The sequence below is a fragment of the Rhinolophus sinicus genome, chromosome X (assembly GCF_036562045.2).
Source record: "Rhinolophus sinicus isolate RSC01 chromosome X, ASM3656204v1, whole genome shotgun sequence".
NCBI classification, from domain to species: domain Eukaryota; kingdom Metazoa; phylum Chordata; class Mammalia; order Chiroptera; family Rhinolophidae; genus Rhinolophus; species Rhinolophus sinicus.
In genome coordinates this window covers 24181281-24198712 of record NC_133768.1, presented here as the reverse complement: position 1 = coordinate 24198712, position 17432 = coordinate 24181281, and the positions used below count along the sequence as shown (strand labels likewise).

The window sequence follows — 17432 nt, the reverse complement described above, 5'->3', positions numbered from 1 at the left end:
GCCTTGAAATGCAGAGGGTAGGATTTAGGGAGAATGGGCTATAGGGATGGAACATTTTGTTATGGAGACAGGAGAAATAGATAAGACAGAGGCACAAAAGTGGGGGATGATTAGAGGTGAGATGAAGGCATGTCAAAGACAAATTTGCCTGCTTCATGATTTTGCCCATGATGGGCCCTGCTGGGAATGCTAGACTTCAGGTTTTCAGAACTTAGAGATAGCCTGTGTCTTGCTTAATTGATCACATTTGATACTCTTTCAGCACCCCTGAGTGTATCAGAATGACAGCTCATTCCTTATCTCACTACAAACATATACACCTCAAATTATTTACGAAAGATTAAGGAACCCCACTGACACAGTGAGTAGGATATATTGAAATCTGGGTAGTGAACACACAATGTGAGATATAGATGATGTATTACAGAATTGTACACTTGAAACCTATGTAACTTTACTAACAATTGTCACCACAATAAACTTTAATTTAAAAAAAAGAAATCTTGTTTCCAATTTTCCACCCTTTGCTGTATCTGTACTCTTTGCCATGTAACTTTGCATATGCTTTCACTGAAAGAGGAATATACTTCCATGTCCCTCACCTTTGAACTTGGCCACATGACTTGCTTTGGTCAGTGGGATGTGGGTGAAAACAACACTGTACCAGTTTCAAGCTCAGGCCTTATGAGACCTTATGTGTTCCACTTACCTTTCACACTTCAGTCATCACCAAGAGAAGAACGTGGTATAGATAGTCTGTTGATCAAAGGGGTTGAGAGATGTGTGGCGCAGAGCTGGATCCTGAAGCTTGGAGCCTGAAGCTTGGAGCCATCTAGTTAAACCAAGCAAGATCAGTTGAGCTGCTTCAGAAGCTAATGTGCAGACATGTGAGAAACAACATGTTTACAGTTATATGCCATTGAGATTTTGTGATTGCTTGTTACGTAGCACTAGCTGGTTGATACCACAGGTAAGAACTTGAGTTTTGAGCCTTTTACCTCCTTGCATCTGAGAGAGCAAGATGGGTCACCAGCTGCTCTACTGGAGTCATCCAAGAAAATCTGGCCATGGTTCTCATTCTTGCCAAGTCTGCTCACCTTGGCGTGGGCTGATCTGGAAATACGGTCTCAGTATGTGTCACCAGTGTTTCTGTCACTACGCGAAGGATATAAGCTTAATTAAGTTGGACTAAGTGAACTTCCATGAATGAATTATTCAAGATATCTACCTTACTGCAGAAACAATTCCAGCTCTTTGTACATAAAATAAAAAAATACTTCAATTAAAAAAAAAAAAAAAAAGAACTTGAGGGGCCAGCCCAGTGGCTCAGGCAGTTAGAGCTCCATGCTCTTAACTCCGAAGGCTGCCGGTTCGATTCCCACATGGGCCAGTGGGTTCTCAACCACAAGGTTGCCGGTTCAACTCCTCAAGTCCCACAAGGGATGGTGGGCTCTGCCCCCTGCAACTAGAAAACGGCAACTGGACCTGGAGCTGAGCTGCACCCTCCACAACTAAGATTGAAAGGACAACTGACTTGGAAAAAAGGCCTGGAAGTGCACACTGTTCCCCAATAAAGTCCTGTTCCCCTTCCCCAGTAAAATCTTTTTTAAAAAAAAAAAAAGAACTTGAGTTTTCAGACAGATCAGAATTTGGGCAACTTCCCTAAAGATTCAGTATTCTCATCTGTAAGACATATGTAATTATAACTATGTCATAGTGTTATAGACATTAAATAAAATAGTATATGTAAAATACTAGGCAGAGTGCCTCACCATCAATATCATTATACTTACAGGTACAAACATACTTTCGGACTCAGAAATGCAATGAAGTAGGAGGTATGCATGGATTTCAAAATACCGATTACATATTAGAATATACGGTGGTTTAAAAAAAGGCATTTATTCTGAAACTCGGGGTAGATAAATCCTTTTTCTTTAGTTTAATGCTTGTTAAACTTCATAAATTTCATACTTGGGGAAATGAATAATTGACTTGGAAACAGTTTTCTTTTAAAGGGAAACGAAAACATGACTTTACCAACATCACTGGGTGTATAAAGTGCTATTAGTCACAGGCCATAGTTAGCAGTTTGACTTGTTTGTGACCAAGAATTCAGGTGAATACTTGAGATTTATTTTGCAATTTTCAACATGCCAATATAAAACAGCTTTTTTTTCCCCCTCCATAGCCATCAGGTCTGAATAAATTGACTCTTGATGCAAAGTTGTGGCCAGGGGTTGAAATTTACATGTGATTGATGGTCCAAGCACTGACTAGTAGTACCCCCTCTTCTTGTATATCACCTCCTGGACTGGGACCTGTTTTGTGTAAAATATTGAGATACTCACTGGTCTCTCTGCCCCTCATATGCCCTTGAAAGTGAAGCAAACTAGTTGATTAAATTGGTAGTTAAAAAGGAAAACGACAACTCTTAATGGATAAGTGTGTTTTGTAAAATATATTTCTAATTCTTGTGTCTTCAAGTATACAATCTTAATATATTATTTTCTAACTAATTAGTAAGTCAATTAGTTCAACCAGCTTTGAGCACCCAGCTCAAGTTTTCTTGCAGGGACTTTAGAATGGATCTGAAGTCCCAGCAGTGGAGGTGCTGACTTTCCTTACGGAGGCAATGTTCCTATGTTGAACTTCCGTTTCCACCAAGAGAAAACCTGCAGGGGAATGGCAGCCCTGCTGCATGCAGCTGTGAAAGGCTTTGTGGTTGCAGTTAACCTAAAATGTGCTAGACTTGTCTTTGCTTTGTTCATTTTGGTGTTTTGCTAATGAAACTAGTAAAAATGCTTAGAACTCATTTTTCCCCCTTTGAAACACGTGTGTGTGTGTTTGCAGTGCAGATAGATCACTATATTTGTCCCTGATATGATGATTTGGGTGCATGTAGTTTATTGGGTGGTGACACCAGGAAACATAGTGAGGGAGTCAGGAAAAGAAAGAAAAGGTGGATCAATGAGCAAGCTACTACTGTGGGAAACGAGCTCAATCCTGCTGGGAACCCACTGAGAGACCACGTAGAACACACTCAGAATTGTCACACTGATGGTTTAGAAAGCTGAGGTATGCACCGCTTTGTGCCTTGACCTCTTGATTGAAAGTGCTTATAGGAGTGTTAGCTTCCAGGCCTTTCCAGCCTGCCCTGCACAGGCAGGGCTCATTTCTGCGGCCAGAGACAGACCTCAGGCCGAGAGAAGGCATGTGCTGTGTAACTGCCCACCCAAGCTGCAGGTGACTGCTGGGGTCAGTGGAAGGAACACGGGGGAAAGAGCCAAGAGCATCTGCTACAGGCACTAAAAGGGAAAACATAATTTCTCTATTTTTATTTCAAGTTGAAAAGAAATCAGTTTCTCATGTTCCATGAATTTCAAATGTAAAATATTTTTGTTTTAAACAATGCATTTATGGAAGGAAATATTTGCAGTGTCCTGGTCTATTTCCATATGGCAGTTTTATTTTCTAAATTAAACTCTTTTGGTATGGGAAATATAAGGCAGAAACCCAGAATTTTTTTTCCTCACAGCCCAAAGTCAAAAATGAGAAAAAAATTCTTTTTATCTTCAAGAACAAAGATTCAGTAAAGCTTATTTTATTTATTTATTTCCATTTTACCTGGTTTGCCTGCCTTAACTTTTTCTAATTTTAGGGGTTATGTTACTAATTTTTACCACAAGATGTCACTATTTTACCAGCCTAATATCTGAATGCTTTTTCTCTTTTTAAAAAATTTTAACTTATAATTATTATTATTATTTAGTTTCATGTGTACAAAACAATGTAATAGTTACACATTTACACTCCTCACCAAGTGATAACCCCCCTGCCCCAATCTACTACCCCTCTGACATCGTATATAGCTGTTACAGTTCCATTGACTCTATTCCCTATGCTGTACTCCACCTCCCGTGACTGTGTGTGCGTATTGTGTGTGTGTGTGTGTGTGTGTGTGTATGTATATATATATATATATATATATATATATATATATATATATATATATATAATTACAGTTGGCATTCAATGTTATTCAGCTTCAGGTGTACAGCGCAGTGGTCAGGCATCTACACAGTCCATGAAGTGATCCCCCTAATAAGTCCAGTACCCACCTGGCACCCTATATAACCTTAACATTGTTGATTATATTCCCCATACTGTATTTCGTATCCCCATGGCTATATTGTGACTACTAATTTGTACTTTCTAATCCCTTTACCTTCTCCCCCATCTAAATGATTTTTCTGCAACCTTTTAAAACTATCTCCTTTGCTGATGTTTCGATAACTTATTGAAACACATCCAGTGAAATTGTCAAAACTTTCTGGTAAAGGAAGTTATAAAATTTCACTTGAATAAACATCAAATCACAAATGATCTGATCATTTCCCATAGAATCCGGGACCTTCCAGGGACTGTGAAATAATCATCCCCTCCCCCGCTACACACATTGGGCAGATACAACTATCATTGTTAAATAAAATGTTTTACTTTTTCATTACTTGCTTCATTCTATGCTTTTCACATTTACAAAACCGTCTTTTTTTTTTAAATTGGGGAATATTGGGGAACAGTGTGTTTCTCCAGGGCCCATCAGCTCCAAGTCATTGTCCTTCAATCTAGTTGTGGAGGGCGCAGCTCAGCTCCAAGTCTAGTTGCCGCTTTCAATCTTTAGTTGTAGGGGGCACAGCCCACCATCCCATGCGGGAATTGAACTGGCAACCTTGTTGTTGAGAGCTCATGCTCTAACCAACTGAGCCATCCGGCTGCCCCTACAAAGCCATCTTTTAATTCAACACTTCTCAAATATTACAAAATAAAACCCCAAATGATGTGTTTCTGGAAAATTCCTTTTGAATTTTGATTTAGCTAGCAAAAGGGGAAGTCCTCTGAAGCCTGGATGAGGAGCATATCATATGCCTACTACAAAGAAGCTTTATAGAATGATTAAACCTTCAGGCAGAAGCTGGACTCCTTCACAACTGTGTAATGACTTCATTAGGGGTGGCCACTCTTAGGTTTATAGCCCCTATCCATGGAGTTTTCATGCAGAATCCATTATTTTTTTTTTTGCGGTTTAGGTCTACAATCTTATTATTCTTTTGAATTTTTAAAAAAATTTTCTGTTTCAGGTGTACAAAACAATGCAATAGTTAGACATTTTACCCCTTGCAATGTGGTAACCCCTCCCCCCCACAGAATCCATTCTTGATAGGTGCTTTATAACTATGTTCCCCATACCTATAGGGACATAGGAGTTTAATTTGGAATCTGAAAGCCCCCTCATGGAAACAGGCTAGGGCCTTGCAAATATTTCAATCACCTCATTGTTTAGAACAAATACTTTCCCTTTGAAATGCATGTAACTCGGAACACTTTGATTCGCTTCTTTTTACTTTTAAACAGAGACAAAAAACTTTTGGTACAAGACATAATGAAAGTGCCTTGATGTTTCGTATGAGCCAGCATAACAGAGAAGAATGGTCTGTGGGCTTCAAGTTACACCTAGGTGCCACGCTTCTCTCTGTCATTCCCTAGTTCTGTATGTACATTTGCCTATTCTTTTTTTTACCTTTCTTTGTGTCTCATTTTCTTAACTTGATAAGTATTTGTGTTTATGTGTGTGTGTGTATGTGTGTGTGTAGTAATAATACCATTTGTCCAGAGTTGTTTTGAAATTAGAAATTGTGTTATTAATAGCATCCTATTGCTGCTGTAACAAATTACCACAAATTTAGTGGCTTAAAACAACACAAATTTGTCCTCTTACAGTTCTGGAGGCTGGAAATCCAAAATCAGTTTTTCTGGGCTAAAGCCAAAGCCTCAGAAGGTGCAATTCCTTCTGGAGGTTCTAGGGGAAAATCGGTTCCTTGACTTTTTAACTTCTACCATGTTTCCCCGAAAATAAGACCTAGCCGGACGATCAGCTCTAATACGTCTTTTGGAGCAAAAATTAATATAAGACCCGGTCTTATTCTACTATAAGACTGGGTCTTTAAGATTATAATATAATGTAATATAATATAATACCTGGTCTTATCTTAATTTTTGCTCCAAAGGATGCACTAGAGTTGATTGTCCGGCTAGGTCTTATTTTCAGGGAAACAGGGTATAGGCTGCCAGAATTCATTGCTTCTCATGTTCGTGGATTCTTCCTCCATCTTCAAAGCCAGCAGCATAGCCTCTTCAAATTTCTCTGAATCTTCACATAGCCTTTTATTTTTAAAGGACTCTTCTGATTTCATTGGGCCCTCCCAGAAAATCCAGGGCAATCTCTCTATTTTAAGACCATTAATTTAATCAAATCTGCAAAGTCCCCTTTGTCGTATAAATAGTATTCACATGTTCCAGAGATTAGGGGTGGGAACTGTTATTCAGCCAACCACAGAAATGTTTTATGTAAAGTCCCCATCACTGACTAGGTGCTCAATAAATAGAACTATGTTTATTATGATAGGACATGAAATGTTAATTTAGCAGTGTGGTGCTGGGTCAATGAATGACTTAATGATAAAACGACATTTTTCACATTCTGGATTTAGTGGAAGGACACAGGCATTTATTTTTCAGTATCTATTCAGGGAAGAGGTCGATTTATAAGAAAAATGAAGCTATTTAAGTCAGTCTTCAAATAAGGTGTGTTGAATAAGTTGTGTATTTCCTCCGTTGAACTGAATCATTTTCATTTTCTCTTTGCTATTACAACAAAAGGAAGTCAGCATATTTTTACACATCAACATCTAATTTACTGATCAGCAAAAATAGTGTGTCTTTATATGGACTTTTTAAAGGTACTTTCCCTTGTCCTTCAAATTAGGCTGAAAAAACTATGTGGGACATGGGGTTCTGTAACTTAATTTCATAAGGAAAAATAGTTTGTGAATCTATGGAGGAAAGACTGGATAAAAATATAAAGTTTTAATCTCATTATTTTCATATTTGTCATATCTTGTTGACATTTTCTGTGTTATCTAATCTTGAACATACTTGAAGCTATTATTTTAAGAAAATAAAGGACAACATTTTGTCAGCACTCCAACTTATGTGGAATAATTACATTGAAGAGACTATCATTTGAATACTCCAGTTTTGCAGAGTTTAAATTATGCATTTTGCCAATATGCAATTAATTGAAGTATAGACACCTGCAAACTAATGTCATCAAATCAAGTGTGTAAATAGAATGTACACTTAAGTAAATTGGCTTATCTTCCTACATTCACATATTGCATGTTTACAATGGCAGCAGAATTAAATACTGCTCAATTAAGAACAAGCCATTTATGACTGAAGGAGATTTGACTTTGGTAGATCCTCTCAGCTCAGCAGCAAAGGATTTGATGGTGTGCTGAGTGATGTCACCAGGTAATGAGCCAACAATTATTGAGCTTCTTCTTTCTTTTTGCTACTGTAATTTGCTGGATGCAATAATTTAGATGGACAAAGTACTTACCTCCTAAGCTAAGTGATATTGATGTGAAGGGACATAAAAAAATCACATGGCCAACAGAATAGGAATGCTAAACAACAGCCTGTATTGGAATACCTTTGCAGACCATCCAAATCTCTTTTTTCTGACTTCATGTTAACTAAGCAATTTAAAAAAATCAATTTCTTGAACTTATTCATGGCTTAAAGAGCCAACACAAATATATGCTCTGACCAACTGTAGCTCCCTCTATGAAATAAAAACATTGCCTTCCTGATTCAAATTGGTTTCATGTGACCTTGGAGGTGTGAGCCTGTTTCTTTTAGCCTAATCACTCTTAAATAAGCTAACCAGTAAATATTGAAATTTAAGAAAGGCCCCGGGAGCTAGTAGAAAGACTACACCACTAGTGTCAAATGGGACAGGGTTTAAATTTGCAAAGTTTACTAGTTTTGTGACTTGGAGAAAATGATTTCATCTTTCTGAACCTCCCAATGTGGTTTGCTCTATTAAATGAAATAATACATTGAAGTCCTTCACCCAGTTCCAAAATAGAATAAGTGCCTTTTAAACAAAGTTTCCTTCTTTATCTTCTATGTGTAGGGCCGACAGACCAAACTTTGAACAGTGGTGCTATGGAATGAATTGTTTTCCCCCAAACTCTATGTGCTGAAACCCTTTCCTCCAGTGTAATGGTACTTTGAGCTGGGGCCTTTGGGAAGTAATTAGGTTTAGATGAAGTCATGAGGGTGGGGCCCTCATGATGGGATTAATTCCCTTATAAAAAGATACACTAGGGGTGGACAGGTGGCTCAGTTGGTTAGAGCGCAAGCTCTGGGAAACAGGGCTGCCAGTTCAATTCCCACATGGGCCAGCGAGCTGCGCCCTCCGCAACTAGATTGAAGTCAATGAGCTGCAGTTGAGCTCCCGCCAGATGGCTCAGTTGGTTGGAGCGCATCCTCTCAACCACAAGGTTGCCAGTTTGACTTCCACAAGTGATGGTGGGCTGCGCCCCCTGCAACTAACACCAGTGACAGGACCTGGAGCTGAGCTGCGCCCTCCACAACTAAGATTGAAAGGACAACAACTTGACTTGGATGGAGTTGACGAGTCCTGGGAAAAATACACTACCGATCCCCAATAAAGAAAAGTCCTGGAAATACACACTGTTCCCCAATAAAGTCATGTTCCCCTTCCCCAATAATATCTTAAAAAAATACGCTAGAGAGCTTGTACATTCTTTTTCTGCATGCAAAAAAGAGGTCATGTCACCGAGTCCTACCCCTCCTGGGAGCCCCACTGAGCAGGCTGGGTGGGGTGAGCATTGGCTAGATCCCCCGACTTGATCCCCAATGGCTCTGTCCATGCCTTCTAGGTAGGAATTATGGGCTTGGTTCTTTTTTTTTTTTTCAGTCTCAATGTGTCCTCTTCTTTAGATCCTTAGTTATAGGGGTTCTGTTCAGCTAGTCTTCAGATGATTCTTGAGGTTGATTATTCTATAATTTATTTGTAATTTTGATGTGATCCTGGGAGGCAGCACGCATTACATTTACCTAATCCACCATCTTGGACCTCTCTCTAGGCTTGGTTCTTGAAAGGATATGCTGGTCTTCCCACTCCTCCCCCGGAAGGGTCACTGCCCCTTGAAGAGTGGTTGGCAGGCTAGCAGTTGCTGGACCAGAGATAAGGGGGCAGCAACACCCATTACCTAAAGTGTTTTGCCATCCTAGCTGTCAGTGCAATGGCCCTGGCCACAAGGTAGCCCATCTCTGATCTGTCACTCATGTCCCTGCAAAAAGAGACAAGGGAAATATTTGCCTCTGTCCCCTCCCCAGCAGACAACAGAATTCTCTCAGTTAAAAACCATGTAGGCCTTCCTTACCGCAGCACAGTCTGATTAGTAGTAAAGCTGAAGTAACAAATTAAAAAAAAAAAGAGGTCACACAGCAAGATGGCTGCAGCCTACAAGCCCAGAGAAGGGATCTCAGAATAAAGGCTACCTTGCCAACACCTTGGTCTTGGACTTGACTACAGAACTGTGAGAAAATGTCTGTTGTTTAAGGTACATAGTCTGTGGTATTGTATAATATTATGGCAGCCTGAGCTGACTAAGACAGTGACCCAACGAAGCCCAGTTTTGAAAAGCTTTCCCAATTCTCACTTATCTCCACTCCTAAATATTTCATAGAGGATGTGGTAATTTAAGGAATTATCTCAATAATTTGTACATTTATATTGTCTGAAAGAACATTCACCAGCTATTCACTTCCTTGTCATTCTCTACTGACTCAATATTTTCTCTATCTCTTGAGACATTTCAAGCTATTAGAAGATACTTTAAATTTCAAAGAGTTGAGCTGGACCTGTTACGTGTTGGTGGAAAGAAGCCTCAAACTGTATTTTATTGAAAGTCCAACTAAAGAGGAGAGTGGTGTTTGGGCTAAGGATATAATGGATTCAAAGGGTTATGCGGGCCTTTTTTCGGTAGGCTTTATTTTTGAGAGTAGTTTTAGACCCACAGCAGTATTGAGCACAAGAGATTTCCCATATACCCTTTGCTCCCACATATGCACAGCCTCCCCCATTATCAGCATCTTGAATGAGAGGGGTACATTTGCTACAATTGATGAACCTACACTGACACATATATCATTATCACCCAAAGTTTATAGTTTACATTAAGATTCACTCTTGGTGTTGTACACTATAGGAATTTGGACAAATGTATAATGACATGTATCTACCATCATTACATAGTTACACTACCCTAGAAGTTCTCTGTTCTCTGCCTCTTCATCCCTCTAGGCCCTGATTTTTTCAGAATGATAGAATGTGTTTTTGAAGCTCATAGCCCTTAATAACTATGAGGTATCATCAAACAATATGGTAAATGTTTAAATTAAAAAAATTTATTACAGTAAAAGACACATTGCCATTAATCCCCCTCAAAATACTCCCCCTCGCTTCTTACAACACTATGGCTTATGAAACTGGATAAAGAAAAAATAATTCCTTACCCATGCTTCAGTTCATTAGACAGAGCAACCCAGAGAGAAGATAGGAAGACATTTTATTCCTCTTCCACTCTAGTCCAATGCCAGAGAGATCCAGGTTTTGTATCACTAAGAAAACTGGGTGGGCATTCAAGTGTTAAAAGGAAAAAACAAGTAACACATCACTAATGTTCCTTAGTCTGAGTTTTTCAATTATCAGTTGTCTAAACTGTACTTAAGGCAAGAACGAATAGTTGCTGGTTTAAAATTGGACTTTGTAAGGAGTGTGTAAAATAGCTGAATGAAGATACCAGCTGTGTTAGCAAAGTTAACATTTTGTTATGAAAATGAAGGAGACTGGCTTGATTTCTGCCTTAGACAGAAGGGCCATGTCAGAGTAACTGATAGCACAGCTAGATTCTACAGAAGAAACTAGAAATATGGCAAAAGGTGGCTTGTTTTTGTCATTGCTTTCTTTGTCATTATCATGATCTTATTCTCTGTAGTATAGGACTGTGTTTTATGATGGCTTCTGAATTTTGGGCTTCATACAGATCTTGTGATATATTCCTAATTTCCAGTTTCTCTTATAAGGTTGCCAACCCCTGAGACAGAGGTGGGCAACACATTTTAACCAAGAAGGTCAATGACCTATAGTGGTGTGACTTCAATCTGAGTCTCGGTTTCCTCATCTATATAAGAACAGCAGCAGCTGCCACAGAAGATTGTTATATGGATTGTATAAATAAAATATGTACATAAATATATATATTTGTATGTAAGCTTTTTGGTAGGAGAAGTACTCAATAAAAACTAATTTCCTTTCCAATCTACATTTTCTGAAGTACTATTTCTCATAGGGCTTTCCTCTGCATAACATTACATCTTCTAAATTTTTTTTCTGCTAAAATTAAAGCCAATATGTTTAATTTTAATATTTAGCGATTTTATATATTCTGGAAGTTTTGATTAATGTAATTTTCCATTTGAATCACATAAATTTTCCCATGAATTACTCTTTTAGTATTCTTGTATATAAAGGCAGTATTGCTCTGTGTTAACAGCGTGGGCTCAGGAGTCAGATTTCTTTGGTTCACAACCAACTCTGCCACTTATTAGCTGTGTGATATTCAGTACAATTCTGGTACCAATTCCAACATGTTTTTTTCCCCCCACACCAAGTAATTCTCTGACACTAGCTGGGTGTCCTATAATTCAACTCAATTCTGACACTATCTACCTGGAGATAGACTGAGAACCTACAGCTTAAGGGCTCAGTCCTATAAGGCTGCCTTTCTGTTCCCAAATTCAGATGCCAATTGAAAGTCCAGGTTGTCACCTGTACTTCCAACCCACTGGCGAAAGACTGAAGGTTCCAAAGACCCTCTCCTTGGTTTTAATTTGCTAGAATGGCTCATAGAACTCAGAGAAACATTTTACTTACCAGATTACTGGCTTATTATAAAAGGATATAACTCAAGAACAGCCAGATGGAAGAGATACATATGGCAAGGTATGGGGAAAGGGTAGGGAGATTCCATGCTCTCCAAGTGCACCACTCTACCCGAATCTCCATATGTTCACCAATCAGGAAGTTCTCCAACCCATCCTTTGGATTTTTACGGAAGCTTCATTATATAGGTATGATTGATTAAATCATTGGTCATTGGCCATCTATTCTCCTCTCCCCAGAGGTCAGGGGATGGGACTGAAAGTTCCAACCCTCCAACCACTGGTTGGTTTCCCTGGGAACCAGCTTCCATCCATAGCCACTTTCCAAAAGTCACCTCAACAACATAAACTCAAGTGTGGTTGAAAGGGGTTTGTTATGAATATGAACACACTTTTATCACTCTTATCACTTAGGAAATTCCCAGGGTTTTAGGAAATTCCAAGGTTTTTCTGTGCCAGAAACTGGGACAAAGACCAAATATATATTTCTTATTATAAATCACAATATCAAATGAGCAAGTCCCTTAACTTTCCTGCACTTATATACATAGTGGTCATGTCATCTTCTCAGGTTTAATTATAAGGCTATATGAGTTAACACATGTATACTCTTCAGAGGGGTTTCTGGCATAAAGTGAACTCTCAGTAAACACTAGCTATTATTTTGATAGTAGTTACTCAATAAGCAAACGCAAATATAAAAGTTTCACGTTTCTATGGATGGTCTCTGTTCCTCATATATTAGTAAATTTGCTAGGTATTTAAATCATTTAGTATCAAGATGGCGCTGTCGACCTGGGTCATTTGAGTCTAGTTTAATAAATACATTTACAAATGAGTAGTCAGAATATAGGAAAACCACAGAGCACGTGGAGTACCCCATGGCTGGTAACTACTGAATGCTGTTACCACCCCTAAGTCTTGAGGTATGAGCAAAGGGAACTGTTACTGGGACTTGGAGTGAGAGAAGGCAGTATGAAGAGGGGAGACAAATGCTGGAACCTAGTCTAGTCTTTGATGGAGGAAAGCAGCTAAGATTAGGTGACTGGGCAGACATGTAGCTGGGGGACTAAATTCTCTCACTTCATTCCCCTCCCTCCTATCTCCCGCCAGTACACCCGATTGGCCAAACTGAACCAGAAACTAGAGGGAAGCAACGTCCAGTGATGCTCTTCATCTGGGGCAGCCTCCTGAGTCACAGCAGGCTGGAGATAGGGGAAGAGTGGGCACTCTGCACAAATGGAAGATGCCCCGTGCTATAATGATGTTAATTCTTCAACCTTAAAATCAAGCAGTTACATAAAGTTATATCAGATTCTTTCGCAATAAGCATATTTACTTTTGTGGAAAGAAAATCTTTCCTATATGGCCAGTATCTATTGAAATGAGTGATATTTCTAGGAGCTCTACATGTGGAGGACGTGTGCTAACTTTATGATTTCTGTTGGGATCAGTAAGTCTCTTAAATGGAGAAATTAGGTTTCTTGGGGAAAAAAATACGATTTTAGACCACAGCCAGTCATCTCATACATACCTGTTCTTGGCCACGAGAGGGATGAGATTCGAGATCTGGTTGGGCTCAGTGCAGTCCATGTTCAAAAATGTAAAGCCTCCATATATATGTCTTATTGACAGGTGAATCCATTGTATCATCTATATAGACGAAGACCTTTAAAACAGGCAAAAACTTAAAGATAAAATGTGATCTTTGAAAACTTTGATCTGCTTCTAACATCATATATACCAAAGGACCCCTATTCTTTATTCTGTTGCTTCTTGTTCACAAAGACATCCCTTATAGCTTCTCGTATACATTCTTTTGAACTGAAAAGCCTTGATTATTATTTCAAAATGCAGCCTTCCCTACTCCTTTAGCAGGTTTTGGCTCAAACTCAGTTCCCATTAGGGATAGTCTTGATAGATCCCTCCTTCTCTTCTTGGCTAACAAAGATTATACAGTGGGTTCCTAAATCTGAGCTCACTGCAGCCCTCTTTACTGTCATGATCCCCTTACTTCTTCCAGTTGGACCAGTAGGGAGCAAGATGGTGTCTCTGGTTTTTATTGTTGAACTTCCTTTGGATCTCTGGGATTCAGCTTCCCTATTTAATAAGAAAATTGGCTCTCGGGCTGCACCCTCCACAGCTAAGATTGAAAGACGACAACTTAACTTGGATGGAGCTGATCAGTCCTGGGAAAGACACACCACTGTTCCCCAATAAAAAATCCTGGAGATACACACTGTTCCCCAATAAAGTCCTGTTCCCCTACCCCAATAAAATCTTAAAAAAAAAAAGAAAATTGGCTCTCATCCACTCACTCTAACTCTTACTCTATCGCAGAGCTACTCAAGTGTTTTCTAAACTTTTTGGAATCAATTAAAAAAATTATTCATTTTCCCTTTCTTCATATCCCTGACAAAATAAGGAAACCACAACCTATAAAATTCCATTAAAAGTACATAAATCTCTCCCCTGCTCTCACTGAAAACTAGTTCCCATGTGTCTCTTTATCTGGTGGATTATTGTTGTCATTTTTATACCAGGCTGTTGGGAGTTTAATGTTGAGTGCTTCATTAATAATGCTTTGTGCTTAAGAAAAAATTGAAAGAGATAAATCTTGACAGTGAACAGAAATTATTTATTTTATTCTTTGTGTTTAACATCCAGGGAACAGTTTAAAAACAGTTTTGTTTCTACTTCAAGATACAGAAAAGCAGGATTTTACAAACCACAGCCACAGAGATAGAATTAATTAGTGGAAGGATAATCATAACTGTTTATGATTTCAAAATAAATTTTTGCTTCTATAATAAAAGGATAAAATCGCTACATTAAGAAAAAATAAAAAAATAACATACATTTTACTAGAATGATAGGGCAAACTCATGGGTGTGCTAACGATAGAATTTGTACAGAAAATGATTAAAATAGGACATTTCTGGTTTTGCTTCCTTTATTTGAAATGAATTTGTGACTCTCATTTTGGCAGTAGTTGTCAGTAACTCAGTTTCAATGAGAAAATAATGAGGCATTAGTTCACCTCACTCCAAATTTAGTTTTCTATTCAGTCTGGTACTCTGCAACATTATTATTCTAATTCATATACAAGTGACAACAGTGAGTCTCTTCTAATATTTTCAACAGTTCTCCCTCCCAAACTTGGCCCTTCCCCCATACATTTAAAGCAGTAGATGCAAGCTTGAATTTGGTAGGGAACTTAAATGGCATTAGTTCACCTCATTCCAAATTTAAAAAATTATTTCTGCAGCATCTCTGAGAGGTGGCCAAACAGTGTCTGCTTGAATACTTTCAATGAGGGGAGCTCATTCTTTACTAGGTGTTCTATTTCATTTGCGTCTAATTGGTAGGCCTAGTGTTGAGCAAAAATCTGCCTCCCTGTAACTTTCTAACTACTGGTTTTAGTATTACAGGTTGATTGCTCTTTCTTCTACATGACATATGTCTTCAGATTTTGAAAGCCAGTATCACGTTTCTCCAAATTTCTTCACTTTAAGATAAATATCTGTATTTCCCTCAGCTTTTCTTCATGTAAAATGATTTCCACATCATTCATTACGTTGGCGGTTTTCCTTGAGATACTTTCCAGCTCATGAAAGTTCTTTATTTTTTATTTTAAACTAAAATTTTTTTTCAATTACAGTTGACATACAATATTATATTAGTTTCAGGTGTACAACATAGTGATTTCACATTTATATAACTTGCAAAGTGATCACCTAGTCTAGTATCCATCTGACACCATACATAGTTACCACGATGTTACTGACTATATTCCTGATGCTGTACTTTGTATCCTGTGACTGTTTTTTTTTTTTGCTTTTATTTTTAATTACAGTTGACATTCAATATTATATTAGCTCCAGGTGTACAGCACAGTAGACATTTATATAACTTATGAAATGATCCCCCCAATAAATCTAGTACCTACTTGGCACCATACATAGTTATTATACTATTACTCACTGTATTCCCTATGCTGTACTTTATATCCCTATGACTATTTTGTAACTGCCAATTTGTACTTCTTAATCCCTTCCCCTTTTTCACCCTTCCTTCCACACCCTCCCATCTGGTGACTATCAATTTGTTCTCTGTATCTATGAGTTTGTTTCTGTTTTGTTTGTTCATTTATTATATTTTTTAGATTCCACATGTAAGTGAAATCATATGGTATTTGTCTTTCTCTGTCTGACTTATTTCATTTATAATACCCTCTAGGTGCATTTATGTTGTTGCAAATGGCAAGATTTCATTCTTTTTTATGGCAGAGTAATATTCCATTGTATATGTGTCCCACATCTTTATTCATTCATCTATCAATGGACTCCTAAATTGCGTCCATGTCTTGGCTATTATAAACAGTGCTGCAATGAACATAGGAGTGCACATATCTTTTCAAATTAATGTTGTGGATTTCTTCGAATACGTATCCAGAAGTGGATTTGCTGGGTCATATGATAGTTCCATTTTTAATTTTTTGAGTTATCTCCATACTGTTTTCCACAGTAGCTAAACCAATTTACAATTCTACCAACAATCCACATCCTTGCCAGCACTTGATGTTTATTGATTTATTGATAATAGCCATTCTGACAGATGTGAGGTGATATCTCATTGTGGTTTTAATTTGCATTTCCCTGATGATTAGTGATGTTGAGAATCTTTTCATATGGTCAATCTTTGACAAAGGATGCAAGTATATACAATGGGGTAAAGACAGTCTATTCAATAAATGGTGTTGGGAAAATTGGACAGATACATGCAAAAAATGAAACTAGACCACTTTCTTACTCCACATACAAGAATAAACTCAAACTGAATTAATCACTTAAATGTAAGACCTGAAACTATAAAACTCCTAGAAAAAAACATAGTAGACTCTTTGATATAATTCTTAGCAATATTTTTGGGGATATGTCTCCTCAGGCAAGGGAAACAAAAGCAAAAATAAACAAATGGGACTCCACCAAACTAAAAAGTTTTTGCATAGCAAAGGAAACCATCAACAAAACAAAAAGACAATCTACTGAATGGGAGAGGATATTTGCCACTGATACATCTAATAAGGGGTTAATAACCAAAACATACAAGGAACTCAGGTAACTTAACAACAGCAACAACAAAAACCAATCTGATTAAAAAATGGGCAGAGGACCTGAATAGACATTTCTCCAAAGACATATAGATGACCAATAAACATGTGAAAGTTCTTTAGATGGAGCAGCTAAAAGTTCATGGAAGGTTTGGGTTATGTCCCTACCAGAATTATTATGCTCCATGATGATGATACTATATACCTAAAGATGTACGTAGGCTAAAAATTGCATTTTTATGTTTTTTTACTGGACATATTATATTGTGGGCTCCAACTGAATTTGGGATTATCTAAAACCTAGCATTGTTTTCAAATGACTTGAGGTCAAATGAAGCCTTTCATTTTAAACTTTAAAAATTAATTTTTGGTACCTAAATGCGAGACATACTAGTTATCCTTTAAAAATATTATATGTTTATTCCAACTCAATAAT

The 17432-nt window shown here is 37.9% G+C and overlaps 1 pseudogene; it reads left to right on the top strand.

Moving 5' to 3' along the window:
• The first annotated feature begins 1021 nt into the window (after positions 1-1021).
• Positions 1022-1192, top strand: LOC109433938 (small ribosomal subunit protein uS14; annotated as a pseudogene).
• The last annotated feature ends 16240 nt before the right edge of the window (positions 1193-17432 follow it).